This window comes from Rhipicephalus sanguineus, chromosome 4 (assembly GCF_013339695.2).
Source record: "Rhipicephalus sanguineus isolate Rsan-2018 chromosome 4, BIME_Rsan_1.4, whole genome shotgun sequence".
NCBI lineage: Eukaryota > Metazoa > Arthropoda > Arachnida > Ixodida > Ixodidae > Rhipicephalus > Rhipicephalus sanguineus.
The window spans coordinates 23577832-23592683 of NC_051179.1; positions in this window are offsets into that span (position 1 = coordinate 23577832).

The following is a 14852-nucleotide window of genomic DNA, read 5'->3' on the forward strand; positions in this document are numbered from 1 at the left end:
GGAGAACCGAGGCACCAGCTACACGTCTCTAAGGCATTATGTGCACTTTGTTGAAGCGACGACATGCGCAAATGGCTCATGCGCTTATAGGCTTCCTTGGCAACCAATACAAGTGCATTTGGGAGGAACCCACTACGCTATAAATCATTGTATTTTACTGAGACCACGAGGAAGTGGATCATGCGCTTATGGGCTTCCTTGGCAATACAAGTACACTTGCGAGGAACCCACTACGCTATAAATCATTGTAATTTTTGAGATGTAGGGCAGCAGGCACTGTGCCATTTTTCGTCATTCTACGGAGAGCGTTGGTAGCTGCTAACGCATGTAAGGCATTATGCGCACTTTGTTGATGCTGTGTCTGATGACGATGAAGAATTATGGTTGTTGAATGCTTGTTGAAGAATTATGTTGTTGAATGTCTGATGACGATGAAGAGTAGGTTGTTGAATGCTTCCAACCCATTACAAAGGGCAGAGCCCTTTGTAATGGGTTGGAAGCATTCAACAACCTACTCGTTGCGCAATTCGCATTGTGTGACGCCTGGTTACAGAATTCGCGTTGTGCGACGCTTGGTGCTTATTTTACTCTTCTACCACGCTATATTGCATATGCTAATGTGGTTCCTTCCCGACATGAAGCCTGTATAGGACCTTTTTGCAAAGCAGTTTCAAGCACCGGCATGGCTCAGAGGTTGAATACTGAGCTCCCACGCAGAGGGCCCAGGTTCGAACCTCGTTCCATCCTGGAATTTTTTTCTTATTTCGTTTTTTTTTCTTATTTCGAGCGATACTGGTTACGGACACCGGCGGCGGCGGCGGCGGACAACTACGGCGCCAAAAACGGCCGGTGAAATGATCTCATAACAGCTTTCGCGGTAAAAAAAAAAAAAAAAGAACAGCGTGCCCGAACGGTGGCTGACAGACTGGCGGGCTCATATGCGTCGAGTCCTTATCTATCCCTCGTGTAGCAACACATCCGGGCATCAGGCTGGCGTACGGCTGCACTTGATCACATGCAAGGAAGATGATAAGGTATTCCAGTTCGCTTCTTTTGTTTCTAAATGAGCCTGGCAACATGAAGGCGTTGCTGATGGGAAAGGAAAGTGAGAGTGAGGAGGAGGGAACGGAGGAAGAAAAGAGGGCGAAGCATAGCATAGCCATGTATAGTAAGCGCAGCAAGGTGTGGGAAAGGGTAGTGAGGGGGAGGAGGAGGGAAGGAAGGAGAGGGAAAGCATAGCATATCCTTGTATTGTATAGCATAGTATAGCGAGGGGGTCGGAAAGAAAAATGATGGCGAGGATGAGTGATGTGAGGGTGAGGAGGCGAGAGAAGATGAGGGGAGAGGGTCATGCATAGCATAGCCTTGTATAGTATAGTGTAGTACAGTATAGCATAGTATAGCAAGGGGGTGGGAAATGGAAGTGAGGGTGAGGAGGAGTGATGCGAAGGTGAGGATGAGGGAAAGGAGGAGAGGAGAGGGTAAATCATCGCATAGCCATGTATAGTATGCTATAGCCAGGGGGTGGGAAAGGGAATTGAGGGTGAGCAGGACTGATATGAGGGTTTGGAGGAGGAAAAAAATGAAAGGGAACACCACCAGCTACGCTGTTTCCTCAGTCTTCGCACCACTACTGCCTAGCTGCCCCAATTGTTTTTTTTTTTTACTTATATATGAAAGCATGGGAAGGTAGGCTACGTTTCAGCCTGCTATACTAACATCAGGATATTGATATTGAAAAACCAAGTTTTCCTAGGCGACGAAAGGAAACAACAACAATAACATTGATCGAGGACCATTGACCTACAGGGAAGCGAATAAGATACATGTTGCAGAAAATTGCAGAAGTCTGCTGTACGAATGGGAGAATTTAGCAATACGATTGGTCACAACATTGCTTCAATGCATCGACATCATTTGAAGCATTCTGGTGAAAGTTTTGAAAATCAACTATTTCGTCTCGAATGCACACTGCCACTACGCACTAGTGACTACGCACTGCGCACTCGACTACGCAGTGGGCTCGGATCCCACCTAAGGAAATAGTGAGTGAGTTTTCATCCATTTTAAATCATTTCAATTTACGTAATACTTACTTCACTACAATTAAAGATAGCCCCCTATGCTTCCTTGGCCTAATTGCTGTTGGAGTCATTTGGTTATCTTTTTAAAGAGACACGTTAACTCTCTAAGGAGTGTTCACGTGTCTCTTTAAAGAGAGTCATATACGTGTGAAGTCAGGACTCACAAAAAGAGAGACAAATGACTTTTTTTTTCCTTATTGTGTACGATCAAGCCAGAGCTTAGATATTCGAATGTGCCATCAACAGGTGGACAGTATATACCTGCACTCTTGCTCTTCATGGCCAGTCCACATTTGCTACCCGCATTATCTTCAGCCTTCGCATATTTCCCCCGCATTACGCTCCGAGCCGTCGAAAAGCACGCAGCGCTGCGAATCTCCTCATCTCAATCACTACTTCGCTGCTACTACCTGGCGCTGATACTACTCGGCAGCTTGCTGAGCTGACCATTGCACCTCGTAGCCGTATTGTCGTGGCCACGCAATCGCTTCAGTCTCACTGCGATGTGCGAGCGACCCTTTTAGATGTGAAGCATCTTATAGCGGAGTTCAATCCGGTGGTGGTGGTGGTGGTGGTGGTGGTGTGCGGCGTGACCACCCTTACTGCGCATGCGCCAGCCATCTCCACACACCCCCTCTCCCTCGCCACACCCCCCTCTCTCCTCCCACCTACCCCCCTCTCAACTACACCTCTCCCCTTTTCCTCTCCACTTCCCCTCTCCCCTCTCCCCACCCCCTTTCCCACTCTCCCCTTACCCTCTTTCCCCTCCCCCTCTGAAACGCGGGCTCTACATGCCGAAACGCTGCTTCGCATCGCCTCATGGTCCCCTTTAGCGGGAGATGGTGTGATTTTTTTTGTTGGACATATAGAGGAACTATTCGTTTCACTCCGCAGTCCTCGCATTGTCGTCTGCTTCGACCTTTCTGGACAGCAGACAAAATTGGTACGCGCAGCCGCGTCGACGGTACAATCCAGTGCTCCCTATTTCGCTCCGAGATATAGCCCATATTTATTGAGACACAGTCCCAGAATCATCGAACCGTGCCGAGTTCGTGGCAGCAAGAGGATTATCAGGCACACAGAATGGCCGACCAACTGCGCATATCCATTGTCTCCTTCTTTCCCCAAACGCCGATTCTTCTTTCGTCCTTTCTAGTCCATCCAGTACGCGGCTCTTCTCTCTCGCCATCCTAACAGTTGCCGTTATGGAACATCCCCAGATCGCCACCAGCAATCTCCTCCCCCAAGCTGCTTTCACTGTCTTCAGCATCCATCTACTTGTTTTGTCCCCCGCTGAGTCATAGTGGACAATCGCTCGCGTTGTTTGGAGCCCGCTGCGAACAACAGACGGCAGCAGAGGCTGTTGATGTGCTTCCGCGCAGAACGACGAACACGTTTCTTCAGCGCACGTTCAGCGCAATATTCTTACGTAAATAAAAGCCGAGGGGCTATTGAAACGAGCGGAATGATGGGATGCGGGCCGTGGCGTCGTCGTGGTTAACGCGGCAACTAATCGTTTCGCGCCTGTTACAGGGAATCAAGAGATTAGCGAAGCAAGGGCGCATACGTAAGCTAGGAAAAATGCCTGCGGTGTATCAATTACACCCCGGAGACTGAGAAGGATGAAAAACATTGAGCCGATTGACTGGGAGGAGAGGTAAGACACCGAGCCTGTGAAAAGGCTCCTCCCGATGCTCGTTGCCGGTTTGTCACGACCTCTTATGCCAGCCCTCTTACGAGGTCTATGAGTTTTGCTTTCACCGGGTACCTTGGAATGATCTAGACATATGCATCAAGCATAGTAAATGAAATACCAAGTTTTTATATTGCGTGTCCCATGCGATCTAGACGCGAGTTCACTCGTATATGTTAGTTGCGACGTACTTGTAAACGTATTTACAGTTAATTTAAACTGATTGCAGCTTACGTTAATACATGTGCTTGGTTGAGGCAGCGTCGGTCAGTGTTCAAACAAAGCGTGCTCCCGCGTTTCGAGAGAGGTGTGAAATTTTACCGACCAGAGTATACCAGAACACATCACACCAGGCTAGTGCGTGCAACAGGACACACCAGCGCCGTATGGAGCTAACACCAGAACGCACCAGAATACACCAAACCCACTCTGGCTTTTTTTTTTTTTTTCAACTGGGGTCACTAAACACCAGCAGCTGTTTGGATTCGTGACTCTCCTTTCGCGTTTACTCTTAAGTTACATGCATCAGGAGTCACCTAGATAACCGGGTTTTGACTTCGCTAGCGGAGAGCCAGCAGGCTTTTGAGAGCAACGCCAAAAGTGAGCACGTTTAGTGGAGGCTCTTGGGAGGACAGGTTACGCGTTCCCGAGATAGTTTGACAACACCGATCTTGACGCCCAAGTGTTTGTCTACATTTGCGGCTCAGCTTTCAAGTGCCAGTCACCGGCGACGAGGAACCGGAGAGCACTCGAACACACGTGCATTGGACGGAGGCTATAAAGTACCTAGCTTAGGCAAAGCGACGAAGCACGCGTTCGCCCAATCAGAGCACCATCCACTTTTCGCCTAGTAGACTGGTGCAAACTGTCGTCCGACCAAATACAGCGGAAACACTTCCGGGCTTAGTGACCACGGCCATTCTGAATGTACAGTTTCCTGGTCAGAGGCCACTCGAGCTACAGCAGAGTTGAGCCACGTCACTTATTGGAATGAAACGGTTTTCTTTCTTTACCGCTGAAAGCTGGAGGTTGTGAAACACGCTGACAGCGCTAAGGAGGACGATACACAAGACAAAAAGTGGAAAACGCCTGCTTTGTTTGCGTTTTTCTTAGACAGTCGTGGCCACTTCTAAAAACATATGGCGCTTCTAAAAACATGAGGCTGAACTCGCAAAAATTTTCTTTCGTAAGCGCGTTTTCCCATTGGACAGCCGGCTTCGCTAATGATATGTCCCGCACTGTGATTGGCCGAAACAGTCTCTTACGCAACTTTTTAGCGTAAGCCCTACTTGTGAATACGGGCCACGATGAACAAGTACGTGAGGACGAAGGAAAGGGCATTTGGAGGCAGAGTGTTAACACCGGTAGTTTTACAATGTTGTGAGAAAAGCTACTGGAGAATACAAAGTGCTCGAGGACTTACTTTGTGTCGCGAAATAGTTAAGGCGCCCCGCCCACTTTGACTGAGATAGTTGCTCCTGTCCGTGACCTGTACAGAGGGACAAGTCTTTTTGCCGCTGCCCTCCTGTCTTCATCTATCTGAACTTTTCTAAACCCAGAGCAGTAACCGTAAACAGCAGCATATAGGCGATGCTGACAGCGTCGGTATTGTGACCGATATCTGGCTTTGAGCAACGTAGGCGGGACCAAGGGTTCTCTGTTAAGGCGGTCAAATTCTCATCGCAGTCACTCCCCACCCCCCCTTCCTCCGCTGGACGAGTACAAAGCAAAACAAGCTCTGTAATGCATGCAAAAATGAGAACGTAGCGATGGCGTGCTGCTCATAACGTTCTGCCTTTGTAGACCGGCTTTCCAGGGATGAAAGTGAGAAGTCAACAGTTATTGGAATGATACATTAGTAGTTGTCGGTCGCCACTATAGTCAAAAACCTACATTTTCATACCAATGCACATAAAACAATGACGGGGCAGGTTCGACTGGGTAAAGATATGGGGCTAACATGCCCCCCCTCCCCCCTGATGAATAGGGGTGCCTCCCCCCACCTCCCCCGTGCGACGCCTATAATCAGGAATGCACGACCTTCTCTCGATGTTCCAACAACGTACGCCGCACACCACGTGCAACTGCGCACTCGTGCGAAGGGACCACCCGGAACACCCACGGTCAAATCTGTCTTATACCACCTGTTCTCGTGACACACCCCGGGTAAGGTGGTTACGACATCCGGCCAAATCGGTTACGCGCACGTGTACAACGTGAATTTCTCGTGCGTTCGCCCACTCGCTCACGCGACAATACCTCTGGCGAGGCGACGGTAGTGAAAGAGTTCGCGGAGCGCTCCGTGCGTCGCGTCGCAGCACTTTTGCGCAACTCGAGGCTACGGTATACTCTCCCTGTACTCCAATTGGATGCGTCGGCTTGCCGCATAGACGTGCGAAAAGGGGGGGGGGGGGGGGGGAGGGGAGCGCAGAGTGGGGCCCCCCACCACCTAATCATCGAAGGGGGGTCCGAAGCCTGCCCCATACGTTTCCTCAGCCAAGCCTGTCCCGTCATCGTCTAACGAGCATTGTTATGGCCATGCAGGTTTTAAGAGCGGAACTGTTTCAGCCGACCGTTAGTCCTTGCACAGCGAACAGAAAACAATCATCATCATGAACCGGCATGCGCTCTCTTCGTCCTCTTCTGCTTCGCTCCCAGAACACGTGCGCCGATTTGTCCGGCGTGGAATGCAATTACTCTGATGGGCGAGAGCACGAGTGCAGAGAGAGTGAAAGAATGAGAGAGACAGGGAGAGGGCGAAAAAGATAGAAAGAAAGACAGAGAAAGAGAAAAATTCATGGCGAAAAAAATTTCTTGGCAAGGCGGGATTCGAACCCACGTACCCGGGTACCCGCGAACCCGCGCAACCACTCGGTTATCCAGGCACTTTATTTGTATCACGGTATTTAATAGAATTCGAATTGAAAACAATGACACACATTATCACACAGTTACAGTGTTGCAGTTACATAGCGACGATAAGCCTACAAGCACTAGTAAGATAGAAACTCGAAATCTAACTTGAATTCCCATATTCCAGGAAAAGTTCTTCGTAATGTGTTGCACAGGAAAGGTGGCGAGGCTAAGGACCTCGCCAAGGTGGGGTACCAGTCCGGTCTAATGTCAAGTTCATCGTAAACATCCTTTAAGTGAATATCAATTCGGATATCCAGACACAATAGTATAGTATAGTATAGTATAGTATAGTATAGTATAGTATAGTATAGTATAGTATAGTATAAAAATGGGTCGGAAAGAGAAGCAAAAGTGAGGAGGAGGGAAATGAGGAGGGAGAGAATAAAGCATAGCATAGATAGAAAGGGAAAGAGAGAAAGAGACAGAAAGAAAGAGAAAGCGAGAAATAAAGTGAGAGAGAGAGAAAGAAAGAGGGAGAACAAGAAAGAAATACATAGAGAGAGAAAGAAAGAAATAGAAGTGAACACAGAAAAAATACATAGCAATAAATCGAGAGATGAGAGAAAAAGAAATAGAGGAAGAAAGAAAGAGAAAAATAAAGATAAACAAAGAAGGCCGCCCAGCTCCGCACTTCCTTCAGGCTTTGGCACCCCTAGTGCTAAGCTGCCTTAATTTTTGGGGGATAATGGGGGCCGGGGAACCCTTTCCAAGAACTGTTTGCTTCCGGCCTTTACCGCCGGGGACAAAAGACAGGTTGTTGTCAGCGGCACGTTATCACTTCATTTTATGATGTTTGCTTCCATTGCGAAGCTCGTTTACTTCAAGGCTCGACCCTAACGACGTAACTCTGTTTCACAAGAGCATTGTTTCACAGCGTAGCTCTTTTGATGGCAAAAATCGCAGTAGCGGGCAACCTAACAATGGGCATAAAAATGCATATCACGACAATGCGGTTGGCGAGGTGAGGAAGATCATACAGCGAGATTTTGTAACGACACCCCTCGTATCATCTAATATCCTCGTTGTCCTAGTTTAGTTGGGAAAGTAATATCACGCGCGGCAGCTTTTATAGCCAGGAAAGAACGGACATCGTAGTGGGTACTTCATTTTAATATTTGCTTCCATTGCGAAGCATGTGTTCTTTCAGACTCTGCGAATGAGGGGGGGGGGGGGGTTGGTGTTAGGACTGTAACCTCCCCCTCCCTCCCCAATGTGAAACCCTGCCACTCCTATGGCTGACCTTAATCCATTCACGTGCAAGAAGCTCGCTTTTCTTCGAGCGTGACACTCAAATGGCGTATTCGGATGCGCGATTTTGTGAGCGCTCTGAAAAATGGTCACGCGTTCAGGTTGGTAGAATCCGAGCGCTCGAACTACCTTCGCTTGGTACCTTCGGAGCGCTCCTGACCAGCTCTGCTTCGATGTGAGAGCATGGTGCGATCTGGCCGGGAGGGGGGGGGGTCACATGACACTAGACGCCACGTTTACCGGCAGGTGACAGGTTGACAGCTCGAGTGCGCATTTCGAAAGGGGAGAGCATCGGACGCGTAATACGTCGTACACGTGTGTTGTATTGCGTTCGTGGCGTTTCTGAGCGTTTGTGTGGTGAGTTCACAAGTACCAAGCCATAACTGCACCATGTCGAAACGGAGGCGGCTACTGAAGGCGGAGGAAACGTAAATGATGTTACAGCAGCTCGCAGACGAATGCCTTCAAGCCAGCAGCTCGGACGATGACGCCAGCTCGGATCGTCGACCGCATTTGTCGATGTAACGCACGAATGTTTACCCGGCGGCTTCCCGCACTGGTTGCACGGTGGCGCTACAGGCGCGCTTTAGCTGCTCCGAGATCGCCGATGCATTCGGTTGGTACGCTACCTCTCGCGCTCCGATTGCGTACTGCCTTCGCATCTTCCGACTCCTAGCCAGAGGACCGGATCGACCAACCGAATACGCCATAAGAAAAGCAGATATCCTTTAATTGACTCCACGAAAGCGCTGTTGACTTTCTCGCGGGCCACGAGCCTGAACGAAACTTTGTAAACTTGCGTGGCTGTATGGGTTATGCGTTTATCACTGTATATATCATAATAGCCACCTAGCACCTGGAGTAGCATGTCAGGCGAACAGCCAGACAAACATCTCCAGCTTTTCATTAAAATGTTTCTCTCTCTCTTTAAATGACTCTTTTTTGTTGTTGTTTTTGCTACACATGTGACCCTCACATGTATAACTCTTTAGAGAGGCGTGTTAATTCTCTTTAGTAGTGCCGTGGGACGCTCGACTTTCCAGAGGAGAGTTAGCGTGTCTCTTTAAAGAGAGTTATACATCCCACGACTCTCCTAAAGAGAGTCAACGTTTCTCTGTAAAGAGAATTATAGATGTGGGAGTCACGCATGTGTAGCAAAAAAGAGTCAAAGGAGACTTGTTTTTCTTAGAGTGTAGTGCGACTACTAACGAGCCGAGAAACGAAGCAGGATAAGTTTTCTGCAAGTGAAGCAGAATAAAAAAAAAAAAAAAACGCGTAACAAGGATTTGCTGTGGTTGAACGTGGTTAAAGCAAGTTTATCGAGTGATGTCTCGGTTTAGCTTGCTTTGGCAAAGGGCGAGACCATTGGTTAGCAGAGATTCAACTTTATTGCATGCCTTTGTTTAGGCAAGGACGACGAATAGTCTAGACGCTTCACCTACACGCACCTACAGGACAGTGTTAGCTAATTTTGGCTGAATGATGGCTAATGATGACTGGTGTTGAATAGATATCGGCGATACTGCTGGCTAACGTCGGCTAATGCAGGCTAGCTGGTTAATATAGGTCAATGTTGGCTGTTTATATAACAGCTACATCGTTATCGTCCAGTTTCAGTCCATGATTGAGTTGTCCACTATTTAAAATAACTGAACCCTAGTATCATCCAGCGAAGACCCACACATCGAACGAACCGTGAGCAAACTGTGTTGATTGTACAGCACGTGTCGGCGAAGGGCTGTTTTATAAACGAGAGCACAATGCGGGCGCGATTCCATAGCAAATACCCACTCCTCTGATGTCCGCTATTTCCCGGTTATAAAAGCGGCCGCGCGTGATATTGCTTTCTCACCTGAACTAGGACAACGAGGCGATTGGATGACACCGGTGGCGTCGTTACAAAATCTCGCTGCATGATCTTCCTCACCTCGCGAACCGCAATGTCGGATATGCATTTGCATGCCCATTGGTAGATTGCCTGCGATTGCGTTTTTTGCCGTGATGAGAGCTACGTTGTGAAACAATGCTCTTGTGAAACAGAGTTACGTTGTTAGGATCGAAACAGTTACGCCAAGAAAACAAAGTGTTGACCTGCGGCTTCTCGGAAGTCTGAATAATGGTCTGGCAGTCCGAGTGTTTACCTTTTATTTTATTTTTTACGTAAGAAATGGCTTAAAGGGGCCTCAACAGAAGATGATCAAGAAGAAGAAGGCAGAATAGAAGAAAAACAGCAACAACAACAAAAAGTAATAATAAACAGTTCCATGCCGTGTAAGCTGTCGGGCTGCGAAGCTGTAAGCGCATGAATGTATGTGATTGGCTAACGAGATCACGTGCATGGATGGATGGATGCTATGAGCGTCCCCTTTATAACGGGGCGGTGACATGTCTGCCACCAGGCTCGAAGGCGAAAAAAAAGAAAGAAAAAAAAAACTTCCTTGTTTCATGTTGTCCTAATGCCTTATCTACATTGATTAAATCTACGTTATTATACCAAAAAAATATAAATTCACGGTCCATCTCTCTGCCTCTTAAGGCAGAATGGCCTTTTTTTTTCCCCAGTTATTTATTTTTGTACTTTATCTCTACTTTTCTGCCACCAATACTCTAACCGTCTCTACTTATTTCTATCGCGGACGTGTTCAGCTTTCCATTGTTGTCCCTAAAACCCAAGGCTTCATGTAGACTCGTGCCCACACGTATACCTGGGTGAATATCGCCACATTCAATCAGTACATGTTCCATCGTTTCCTTAGTTCCCCCGCAGCATGTACATTGTTCTTCTTCGTTACTGAATCTCGCTTTATAACTACGCGTTCTAAGGGCAGCCCGACCTTGCTTCAAACAGTAAAGCGCTTCCCCTTGAATTATCATAAAACCTTTCCCTCCTTATTCGTTTTTTCCTTTTCGGTAGTTACTCAGAGCCGGCTTCTTTTCCATCGCTGTCATCCAATAAGTCCTCTCCGCCTCTCTGACCTTCCGATTAATGCTCCTTGTTGCCATATCGCCCGCACTGCCAGCCGTATATTTACTGGTGAGCCTCCTAGTTCTTTTTCTCCACTGCGTGTCAACGGCTTTTTCTATACAAATACCTGAAAACCTTCTCTGCCCATCTACTCTCCTTCATTTTCCTCAGACTCTCTTCAAATCTCATTTTGCTCTGCGCTTCCCGCACTTCAAAGCCTTGTCCATCCCATATCACCCTTTACCGCCCTCATTTGTCGTCTTCCCGTGAGCGCCCAAACGCGAGGCGGCCCACCGTCCTTTGATTTACATCCATTCCTGATTGCACCTCTGACTTCATGCACACCACTGAGTTCCCAAATGTAATCCCGGAACCATCACACCCTTCCACAGCCCTCGAAGCACCTCGTACCTATTGTATCCCCATAAAGCTCTGTGCTTCATAATTGCAGCATTCCTCTTTCCCTTTGCTACCGATGCTTTCTCTTGTACTTCCATATATCTATCCCCCTCATTTACCCATACTCCGAGGTACTTGTACTCGCTTACCCTCGGTATTTTTTGGCCCTGTATTAAGACCGTATGGTCTCCGTGATCATTGAATACCATCAATCCACATTTTGTTGCACTAAATCCTAGTCCTAGAGCCTCACACTCCCTTCCGCATATATCTGCCAGTCGCTGTATATCATCTTGACTGTCCGCAAATAGGACAATATCATCAGCATAAAATAGACCTGGAAGCTTCTGCTCAACCATCGCTCCGACCTGTTTGTGTGACAAATTAAATCCAATGTTGCTACCTTCTAGCGCTTTTTCCATCCTCGCCATGTACAGCATGAATAACAGAGGGGACAAAGGGCATCCCTGTCTCAGCCCCTTGCTAATTTCAACGCTGTCCTTGCTACTTATTCCTTCCCATTCTATACAAACTGTATTTTCTCGGTATATTTCCCTCAAAAGCTGTACACAGTCGTCACCTATGCCCACTTCCTTCAATATCCCACAAAATTCCTGATTAACGTTGTCATACGCCCCGGTGATATCTAGATAAGCTACGTATAAGGGCCTGTTTTCTATTTTAGATATTTCTATACACTGGGTAAGAACAACAGATTATCGTCTAACCGCCTGTCGATTCGAAATCCATTCTGAAGTTCTCCCAAATATCATTTTGTTCTACCCACGCTTCTATTTTTAATTTTACTGCCTGCATCGCCAACCTGTATAGCACCGATGTAATTGTTAGCGGTCTATACGATCGAATGTTATCCTTTTCTCCCTTGCCTTTATAGATTAAGTTCATTCTACGTTTCGCCAATTGTCTGGTATTTCCCTCTCCTGCAAGCACTTTTCTACGGCTTTCAGCAGTGCTTCTTTAGTGTTATGTCCGAGTTCGTTAATGAGGCTGACGGGAACCCCATCTAAGCCGGAGTAGTGCGCTTAGGAATTTTCCCTTCGGCCTTCTCCAATTGAAATTCTCTAGTACTACATCTTCGTCGGTTGCACTCCTTTGCGTACTTTTACTCCCCGGGGGAATCCCCTGGGGACCTTTTTAAACGAATCGGCTGTTATCTTTCGGATGTAACCTAGCGCTTCATATCCTTCCAATTTATTTCCTCCTTCATCTACCATATGCGTTGCTTGTGACAGACTTCCTACCCAGCGCTTTTAGGTGGCTCCAAAATATCCTAGGCGCGGCCTTCTTCTTTTCGCGAATCTCTGTCATCCAGCGTTCACTTTCACCTTTAATTTTTGCCTCGACTAATTTCTGCACAATGGATTTTTGCTCTAAATATATTTCCCATATTTGGTTGACTTCGTCCTGTGGCCGCTTCTCCTTTTTTGCTTGTCTGTGCTCCCGTGATGCCTCACGTCGCTTCTCGATCGCCTCCCGGATTTCTTTGTTCCACCAACTTTTTGGCTTTCTCTTTCCTTTCCAACAAATCGTTTTCTTCTCTTTTTCCATTTCTTTTGTGATTATATGTAGCAGCTCACTATACTTCCAGTCTTTGCCTGGTAGTTCGTCTACTTTTTCCTCGACTCTTGCGGCTATATTTGTTATTTTTTTGTCATTTAGATACGAGCTGCCAACTTTGATTCTATGTTCTTATTTTCAGTTTTATATCCCATTGTAATATTATGCGTTTATGATCACTACCCAAGCTGTTAATGCCTTCTTCGTCTATTCTCATCTCTCTAAGTTTGTCATATATTCCTTCTGTCATCTGTTTCTGACTTCCCACGTGATCTGCCCCTCACACTTAGGCCCCACGTTAACTATCTCAGACTATGTTGCTCGCAGAGATCTAGCAATAACTTGCCATTGGTGTCTGAATATCCGTCAAGGTCATGAATGTGAGCGTTCATGTCCCCTAGAAGGATTATCTCGGCATCATGACCAAATTCTTTAATATCGGTGCTTATGCATTTCACTATCTCCAGATTCTTTTCTCTGCAGTTATTCCCTGTCCACAAGTAAGCTACACCTAGCCACGTTTTCTTTCCACCTACTGTGCCGAAACCCATATGTGGCTCTGAACACGTTTGTTTCACTCTCTCCCATTTTGTTCTGCTATGAATTAGCATTCCAACCCCCCCACCTCTCCTTTCTGATGTGATCCTGTTACATCCTTCCCAAACATAATTTTCAATATGTGGGGCTCTTCCAAGTCTCTAAGGTGTGTTTCTGTAACCGCATAAACACCTATCTGTTCCTTGTTTAACTGTCGCTCAATCTCTAACCATTTTGCCCTTTTTTCTGCCACCGCATGTTAATGTAACTAATTGCAACACGCGCCTTCTCCCTTCTTTACCTTTTCTCTGTATTTTCGCTATACTACCTGTCAAGAGTCCCCCTGGTTGTTTTCCTCATTACAAGCTACTATGGGCACTGAAGGGCCCGCGTGCCCCCCAAAAAAGCTACTGCGCGTCCTGCAAGACGCCAACCCACCTCATGGCCAAGCCTCCTGTCGAAGTGTATTCCGTCTCTTCGAAAACCACCCCACCTGTGCACCTCTCTGTTTATTTCCACTACCTCGATGCCTTTCTCTCTACTCATCTGCCATATCTCTTTGTTTGCGTCGACAACCGCTCTTTGCAGGTTGCCGTCACGCACCGGTACCTCCGGTATTGTGCATACCACTATCTACACCTGAGGGGAAATGGCGCGCATGTCATCGACCCCTTTCGCCAATGTGGCCGCTAGTTCGGCTGATTCGTTACTCAAGACGTCATTTAGACCTCCCGCGATTATCACGAGGTTACGTCCATTAGACTTAGTTGCGAGTTTTGCGTTAGCTTGTCTCATCACTGATCCCAGCCTATGGCCCGGGAACTTCCCTATTAAAACTCGTTTGTCGCCTCTCACCCTTTCCTTGACTGCTTCTGCGCATGTAGCTAAATTCGAGTCCCCGGCGATTATCACCATCATCATCATCATCACGAGCGCCCCTAGCGGTGAGGCAGGGAACCTGCTCCTGCGTGACACCGGACAGACATGCAGACAGCGCAGGCTCGACCTGGTCCAGCTCCGCTACAAATAATAACAGCAACCACAAAACTAGATCTACTGCTGCTACTGCTACCGTACTACCTACCCACTCCCAATATGCACCTTTAGAGCAAGGACCTCTTACGAATCGACATTTTACCCTCTGGGTGGTTGTAAATATACGTGACACCCCAAAACTGCACTGCCGAGGCAGCGACGTCAGCCATTGCGATATCGTGCAACAGTGTGGAAATGAGGTGCATTGGCTACCAAATGGGCAGCTGGCAGTACCAGGTAAATAAATACTGCTACAACAACAACAACAACTACTACTACTACTACTACTACTACTACTACTACTACTACTACTACTACTACTAAACCTAATACTACCACTACCACTACTACTACCACCACTACTACTACTACTACTACTACTACTACTACTACTACT